The 8,709-nt window shown below is 38.6% G+C and overlaps 1 protein-coding gene across 1 annotated transcript in view; it reads left to right on the forward strand.

Moving 5' to 3' along the window:
• The first annotated feature begins 722 nt into the window (after positions 1 to 722).
• The window catches only part of LOC104988007 (interferon-induced very large GTPase 1-like), a 32,758-nt gene continuing 24,771 nt past the window's right edge, over positions 723 to 8,709 (forward strand). Inside the window, 1 exon segment of the mRNA XM_010839146.1 lies at positions 723 to 1,153. The gene's annotated coding sequence lies outside the window, so the exon portion shown is untranslated.

Genomic DNA, 8,709 nt, shown 5'->3' on the forward strand with positions numbered 1-8,709 from the left:
CTTCACATTCAAAAATAAATTTTTACCACGTTGGTATATTTTCACTCTCATTACCACCACACACACACACACACACACACACACAGTATCCTCACCTATACCACCTTATCCTGTATTGAGCTAATTGGAATTTTTAAAGTTTTTATTGAAGTATAGTTGCTTCACAATATTGTATTAGTTGCTACTGTACAGGAAAGTGAGTCAGCTATACAAATACATATATCCTCTCTTCTTTGGATTTCCTTCCCATTTAGGTTACCACAGAGCACTGAGTACAGTTTCCTGAGCTATACAGTAGGCTCTCATTCGTTACCTATTTTATACGTAGTATGTATATGCCAGTCCCAACTTCCCATTCATCCCATCCTCCTTTCCCCCTTGATACCTATCTATGTATTTGTTCTCTACATCTGTGTCACTATTTCTGCTTTATAAATAAGTCATCTATGGCAATTCTTTCAAATTCCACATATATACATTAATATATGATATTTGATTTTCTTTTTTTGACTTAATTCACTCTGTATAAAAGTCTCTAGGTCCATCCACATCTCTACAAATGACCCAATTTCGTTCCTTTTTATGACTGAGCAATATTCCATTGTATATATGTACCACATCCTCTTTATCCGTTGCTCTGTTGATGGACATTTAGGTTGTTTCCATATCCTGGTTACAAACTCCTGGAGTTAGTGATGGACAGGGAGGCTTGGTGTGCTGCAATTCATGGGGTCACAAAGAGTCAGACACAACTGAGTGACTGAACTGAACTGAACTGAACTGAATCTATATGGAGGTCAAAGATTTCAAATGCTGAAGAGGCCTTCTTCGGGTTACAATCTCCCACATCTCCTAAAGGAAAGCATCTCCCCATTTTGAGACAACAAGAAAATAAGAGAATTGCTAAAACATTAGCAGAAAAGACAAACAGCATCTCTATTAACTTTCAGTCTATACCAAAATGTTGAAAGTTATTTTCCACGTAGCAGCAATTTCCATATTGCTATTTCCTATTATCTCCTAATTGGAAATTGGAAATTTCCAAATTGCTATTTCCTAATGTTTCCTATTATCTCATGGCAGAAGCTTCAGGAGATGGGAAGTCACTTCTGAAAGAAAACCTACAGGATCGGCATTCCTGACTGTAGTTATGGTATGTAGTTTCTAGTTAAAGTAAAACTCAAACAAAAAACAAACAAACAAAAAACAAACCTTGGCCTTAATTTAGACCCTTCAGTCTTGATCTTTCCTTTCATTCTCCTATGTATGTAAGCTTCCCAATCTTTATTGGACTTGACATATTACCGTTAAATCCTATATTTATTCTCCCTGGAGTGGTGGGTCTGACATTCTACTTTCAGTTTTCATGGTCTCCTAGAAATTGGAACCTGCTTCTACCTTGGGGAGCTTCTCTTTTTCGTACATTTCAATTCTTGGTCCCATAAGATGCTCTAGTCCTTGGAATTTATTCATCCCATTCAAACAGCCTTTGTCTCTTTTCATGATGTTTTCCCTGTTACACTTGCCACTTTTCAGGTTACTTTAGTTTACAGGCCAATCTTAACTGAATACCATCTCTTAAAATTTGCATCTACCGCCTGGAATAGGTATAGGCACCAAATGAATTCCATGTACAGAATAGCTCAGTTATAATCCTAAACCACCTAAACTCCAAGTCCCTTTGGTCAACTAAAAGGATATCTTGAAGGTTATATGTATCTCCATATAATAGCCATCTTACTTGTTTGGATGGCATACACTCCCTGGGCTATGCTTCTCTCTTAATTCCTTTCTATACTATACCCTGATACACTGAAAAATTCCCTGAAACCTAATCTGCATACGTATTCCTTCCAAGTTCTCTGATTTAGGTCTTCAAGTCTCCACTAACAGTTCCTTTCTCCAGATTTTCCTAAACTGTGAAGCATGCACTTATAAGTAAGAGTATCTGATTCTCCTTTGGCTAGGTGGTGGCAAACTCCTTTAGATCCTCCACCCCTTCAGTGGAATTTACCTCATTGAGTCCCACATCCCTCTGGGCACTGAGACTGTGGTTCCATCAGAGACTTTAGAAAAATCTAAAGATAGGAGGTGTTACATTTATTGAGCTCTTAGTATACGTCAAATACTGGACTGAGGAATTTACAGACAAATGGATAGAGAAGCTGTGGTATATATGTACAACAGAATATTACTCAGCCATAAAAAAGAATGCATTTGAGTCAGTTCTAATGAGGTGGATGAACTTAGAGCCTATTATACAGAGTGAAGTAAGTCAGAAAGATAAAAACAAATATGGTATATTAACACATATATATATGGAATCTAGAAAGATAGTATTGATGAACCTATTTACAGGGCAGCAATGGAAACAATCCTAAAAGATGATGCTGTGAAAGTGCTGCATTCAATAGGCCAGCAAATTTGGAAAACACTGCAGTGGCCACAGGACTGGAAAAGGTCAGTTTTCATTCCAATCCCAAAGAAAGGTAGTGCCAAAGAATGCCCAAACTACCACACAATTGCACTCATCTCACATGCTACCAAAGTAATGCTCAAAATTCTCCAAGCTAGGCTTCAACAGTACATGAACTGTCAACTTCCAGATGTTCAAGCTGGTTTTAGAAAAGGCAGAGGGACCAGAGATCAAATTGCCAACATCCGTTGGATCATCAATAACAGCAAGAGAGTTCCAGAAAAACATCTACTTCTGCTTTATTGACTATGCCAAAGCCTTTGACTGTGTGGATGACAACAAACTGGAAAATTCTGAAAGAGATGGAAATACCAGACCACCTGATCTGCCTCCTGAGAAACCTGTATGCAGGTCAAGAAGCAACAGTTAAAACCGGACATTGACAATAAACTGGTTCAAAATCGGCAAAGGAATACATTAAGGCTGTATACTGTCACCCTGCTTATTTAACTTATATGCAGAGTACATCATGCAAAATGCCAGGCTGGATGAAGTACAAGCTGGAATCAAGACTGCTGGGAGAAATATCATAATCTCAGATATGCAGATGACACCACCCTTATGGCAGAAAGTGAAGAAGAACTAAAGAGCATCTTGAGGAAAGTGAAAAAGTTAAGAAGAGTGAAAAAGTTGGTTTAAAACTCAACATTCAGAAAGCTAACATCACGGCATCTGGTCTTACCACTTCATAGAAAATATGAGGAAACAGTGACAGACTTTTATTTGGGGGGCTCCAAAATCACTGCAGATGGTGACTGCAGCCATGAAATAAAAAGACGCTTATTCCTTGGAAGAAAAGTCATGACCAACCTAGACAGCATATTAAAAAGCAGAGACATTACTTTGACAACAAAGGTCCATCTAGTCATAGCTATTGTTTTTCCAGTAGTCATGTATAGATGTGAGAGTTGGATTATCAAGAAAGCTGAGCACTGAAGACTTGATGTTTTGAGCTGTGGTGTTAGAGAAGACTCTTGAAAGTCCCTTGGACTGCAAGGAGATCCAGCCAGTCCATCCTAAAGGAAATCAGTCCTGAATATTCATTAGAAGGACTGATGCTGAAGCTGAAACTCCAATACTTTGGCCACCTGATGCGAAGAACTGATTCATTGGGAAAGACCTTGATGCTGGGAAAGATTGAAGGTGGAAGGAGAAGGGGACGACAGAGGATGAGATGGTTGGGTGGCATCACCAACTCAATTGACATGAGTTTGAGTAAGCTCCGGGAGTTGGTGATGGACAGGGAGGCCTGGCGTGTTGCAGTCCATGGGGTTGCAGAGTCAGACACGTCTGAGAAACTGTACTGAACTGAATGGAAAGACAGACACAGAGAACAGATCTGTGGAAGTAGGGGAAGGAAAGGTTGAGATGCATTCAGAGAGTAACATGGAAACACACATTACCATATGTAAAATAGATAGCCAGTGGGAATTTGCTATATGATGCATGGAGCTCAACCCAGTGCTCTGTGACAACCAAGAAGGGTGGGATGGTAAGTTGGAGGGAGGTTCAAGAGGGAGGAGACATATGTATACTTGGCTGATTCATGTTCATGTATGGCAGAAACCAACACAATACTGTAAAGCAATTATCCTCCAATTAAAAATAATAATAAATAAAAATTATTTTAAACACACCCTCCCCAAAAAAGAGGATAAGGGTTTGCCTTACAGATATCAACCAAACTAGAAGTCCTCTAGGAAGCTTAAGGGTATTATTTCCTACTATTTCATCAGGAGGGCAAGGCTTAGAAGGGTTTGTCTGGAAAAGATCTATAAATGTGGTTTTTGCCTAGAGGAGTGAATCCCACTGACATTTACAGAAGATCCACAAAGCTCTTGAGAAAACCTGTTCAGCAGAAACACTACTAAGCTGATGTTGGAGAGAGTGTCTGTTTATGTCTGTCAGATATAGCTGGTTTAGAGTATTGTTCAACTCCTCTATTTGCTACTGATCTTCTAATTGTTTATCCATATGGAAAGTACAGCATTGAAATCTCCAACTATTATTTTAGAACTGTATATTTCTGCTTTCACTTCTCAATTTTTGCTTCCTATGTTTTAGAGTTCTGTTGTTAGGTTCCTAGGTTTATATCTTCCTCATAGGTTCACATTTTAATCAATATTTAGTGTTCCTCCTTGCCGCTTGTAACAATTTTCAGCTGAGTCTATTTTATCTGATCATAGCACTGATATCTCAGTTCTCTTTTAGTAACTATTTGCCTGGAATGTCCTTTTCCTTTCTTTTACTTTTGACCTATTCGTTTTGGATATAAAATGAGTCTTTTCTAGATAGCATGTATAGCATTTTGCTTTTTAATCTATTTTGAGAATATTTACCTTCTAATAGAAGAGTTTAATCCACTTATTATTACTGATAATGAAACATTTACTTCTGCAATTTTTCTTTGTCTTTCATATGTTTCATATCTTGTTTGTTCCTCAATGTCACCATTAACTGCCTTCTTTTGTGTTTGGCATTTTTGTAGTGTATGATTTTGATTCCTTTCTAATTTATTTTTCTGTATATTTAAAAGTTATTATATCATTGCTTGTGCTGGAGCTTACAATCAACCTCACAAACATGTAAATATCTATTTTGAAATATCATATTAACTTCCATAGGTATGTAAAAATTCTGATCATACATTTCTCCATCCCTCCCCCCTTTATGTTACTGTGTCACAAATTACATCTTTCTACTTTGTGTGCCCATTTAACATAGGCTTATCATTCCCATTTTATGATTTGTCTTTTTGATCAAACTGGGAAAGGAAAAGGAGTCACAAATGGAAAATACACTAATACTGGTTTATATATTCCTTTACCCGTGTTATTTCTTCCTGTGGCTTCAAGTTTACTGTCTAGTGTCCTTCCATTTCCACCTGAAGGTCTCTTTTTAGCATTTCCTATAGGACACATCTAGCATCACCAACTCAATGAACATGCATTTGAGCAAACTCCAGGAAATAGTGAAGGACACGGAAGCCTGACAGGCCACAGTCCACAGTGTCACAAAGACTGGGACACAATTCAGCGACTGAACAAATAGGACACATCTACTGGTGATGAATTCCCTCAGCACTTGTTAATCTGGGAATGTCTTACTGTCTCCTTTATTTTTGAATGATAGTTTTGCCAGGTATAGAGTTATGGGCTTTTTCTTTCTTTAGGTGCTTTAAATATGTCATCGCACTGCCTTCTGGCCTCCATGTTTTCTGCTAAGATGTCCAGTCTTTTTCTTAATGAGTCTCCCTTAAATAGGACATTCAGTTCTCTTCTGCTGCTTCAAGGTTCCTCCTTTGTCTCTGACTTTTAAAAGTTTTATTAGAACATGTCTCAGTATGGATCTCTTGTGTTTTTCCTTCCTAAAGTTCATTGAGCTTCTTGAATGTGTAGATTCATGTATTTAATCAAAGTATGACTTGTTGGTCATAGTTTCTTCAAAATTCTTTTACATCCCTTTCTCTCTGTTCTCTCCTTATGAAACTTCCATTATTTGATGTTCTATTGTTCATGGTGTCTCACAGATCTCATAGGCTCTCTTCATTTTTGTTCATTCCCTTGTCTTTATGTTCCTCAGACTGGATAATTTTTAAATGACTTCTTTTCAAGTTCTCTGATTTTCAACTCTGACTGCTCAAATCTGATGTTGAAATTCTTAGTGAATTCATTTCCGGTATTGTAATTTTTAACCTAGAATTAGTTTGGTCCCTTTTTATAACCTGCATCTCTTTAGAGGTGTACACTCTTTCAGGAATATCATTCCCCTGGAGTTATACAATTTTTGTGCATGATTTCCTTTACTATTTTAAGCATATTTAAGCCACTTGAATTAAAGGCCTTGCTGAGTAACTTCTATGACTTGATTCCTCATAGTTTCTATTAATTTTTCTATGAATGGGTTATATGTTCTTGTTTCTTCACAAGTTTTTTAAATTTTTTGTGGAAAGCTGAACGTTTTGTATTTTGTAATAAGATAACTCTTGAAATCATAAACTTTCTCGTGCTCAGGGCTTGCTTTGGTTGGTTCCTGTGGGTTTTGGTTATATGTCTAGCACTTTTCTACCTTTTTCTCTAAAAATATTAGTGGTATGTGCTCTTAGGAATGTGTCCTTTATCTTAAGGTAAGTTTATGCATTGTTTTAAGTTTTTTTTCCCTGGAAAAAACAAAAACATACCCAAAGCAACAACAGCAAGAAAAAACATACCCAAAGCAACAACAGCAAGAAAAAAAAAACACCTCTTTGCATACTGGCTCAGTGTTTAGCATGCCTTGAATGCTTTGTTGTTCAGTCACTCAGTCATGTCCAACTCTTTGCGACCCCATGGACGGCAGGATGCCAGGCTTTCCTGTCCTTCACCATCTCTCAGAGCTTGCTCAAACTCATGTCCATTGAGTTGGTGATGCCATCCAACCATCTCATCCTCTGTTGTCCCCTTCTCCTTCTGCCTTCAATCCTTCCCAGAATCAGGGTCTTTTCTAATGAGTCGGCTCTTCGCATCAGGTGGCCCAAGTATTGGAGCTTCAGCTTCAGCATCAGTCCTTCTAATGAATGTTCAGGCCTGATTTCCTTTAGGATGGACTGGTTGGATCTCCTTGCAGTCCAAAGCACTTTCAAGAGTCTTCTCCAACACCACAATTCAAAAGCATCAATTCTTTGGAGTTCATCCTTCTTTATGGTCCAACTCTCACATCCATTCTTTGACATTACCTTTCTTTGGGATTGGAATGAAAACTGACCTTTTCCAGTCCTATGGCCGCTGCTGAGTTTTCCAAATTTGCTGGCATATTGAGTGCAGCACTTTCATAGCATCATCTTTTATGATTTCAAATAGCTCAACTGGAATTCCATCACCTCCACTAGCTTTGTTCATAGTGATGGTTCCTAAGGCCCACTTAACTTCGCATTCCAGGTTATCTGGCTCTAGGTAAGTGATCACACCATCGTTGATTATCTGGGCTGTGATGATCTTTTTTGCATAGTTCTTCTGTGTATTCTTGACACCTCTTCTTAATATCTTCTGCTTCTGTTAGGTCCATACCATTTATGTCCTTTATTGTGCCCATCTTGACTCCAGCTTGTGCTTCATCCAGCCTGGCATGTGGCATGATGTACTCTGCATATACATTAAATAAGCAAGGTGACAATATACAGCCTTAACATACTCCTTTCCCAATCTGGAACCAGTCCATTGTCCCATGACCAGTTCTAACTGTTGCTTCTTGACTTGCATACAAGTTTCTCAGGAGACAGGTAAGATGATCTGGTATTCCCTTCTCTTTAAGAGTTTTCCATAGTTTGTTGCAATTCACACAAAGGCTTTAGTGTAGTCAGTGAAGCAGAAGTAGCTATTTTTCTGGAATTCTCTTGCTTTTTCATGATCCAACAGATCTTGGCAATTTGATTTCTGCTTCTTCTGCCTTTTCTAAATCCTTCAAAAATTAACCAGGGCCTTTACAATTCTGCCTTAGCCTTTAGTTTCTGCTTCTCTTGAACCTAAAGATCATTAGAGGTATAAATCCTACACAGGGAACTTTTTACTGTTCCACTTCCCCACAAAATGTCTCTTCTCAGTCTTTCTTGCCAAGTTTTCAGCATGTCTATTGTTTACCTCAACCTTAACATCTTCCCCCAGAGAGGAAGGGTTGTCTATTTACCTTTCTTGTTTGCAAGGAATGCCCTCCATTTGGCTGCATTCTGATGGAGCTGTGTGCTGCCCAAAACAAAAACCAACTGCCTTTCTTCAGTCTTTCAGATAATCCCCAGAGGGCTCCAAGTAGACAAACACAATCTTTGAGATCAGGGTCTGCTCCTTTCCCTTTGAAAGCAGGGACAAAGGTCTCAGAATGGGAACGTGGCCTATAACTTCATGACTCTCTCAAGCAAGGGAGGAAGGTGGCCCAAAGGCAAGTAAAAATGCCACAACACTCCCCTCCCTTTTTTTTTTAATTTAAATTTATTTATTTTAATTGGAGGCTAATTACTTTACAATACTGTATTGGTTTTGCCATACATCATATGAATCCTCCATGGGTGTACACATGTTCCCCATCCTGATTCCCCCTCCCACCTCCCTCCCTGTACCATCCCTCTGGGTCATCCCAGTACACCAGCCCCAAGCTTCCTATATCCTGCATCAAACCTGGACTGGCGATTCATTTCTTATATGATATTATACATGTTTCAATGTCATTCTCCCAACTCATCCCCCCCTCTCCCTCTCCCACAG

This window comes from Bison bison, unplaced genomic scaffold (genome assembly GCF_000754665.1).
Source record: "Bison bison bison isolate TAMUID 2011002044 unplaced genomic scaffold, Bison_UMD1.0 scf7180017864112, whole genome shotgun sequence".
In the NCBI taxonomy this organism is placed as follows: domain Eukaryota; kingdom Metazoa; phylum Chordata; class Mammalia; order Artiodactyla; family Bovidae; genus Bison; species Bison bison.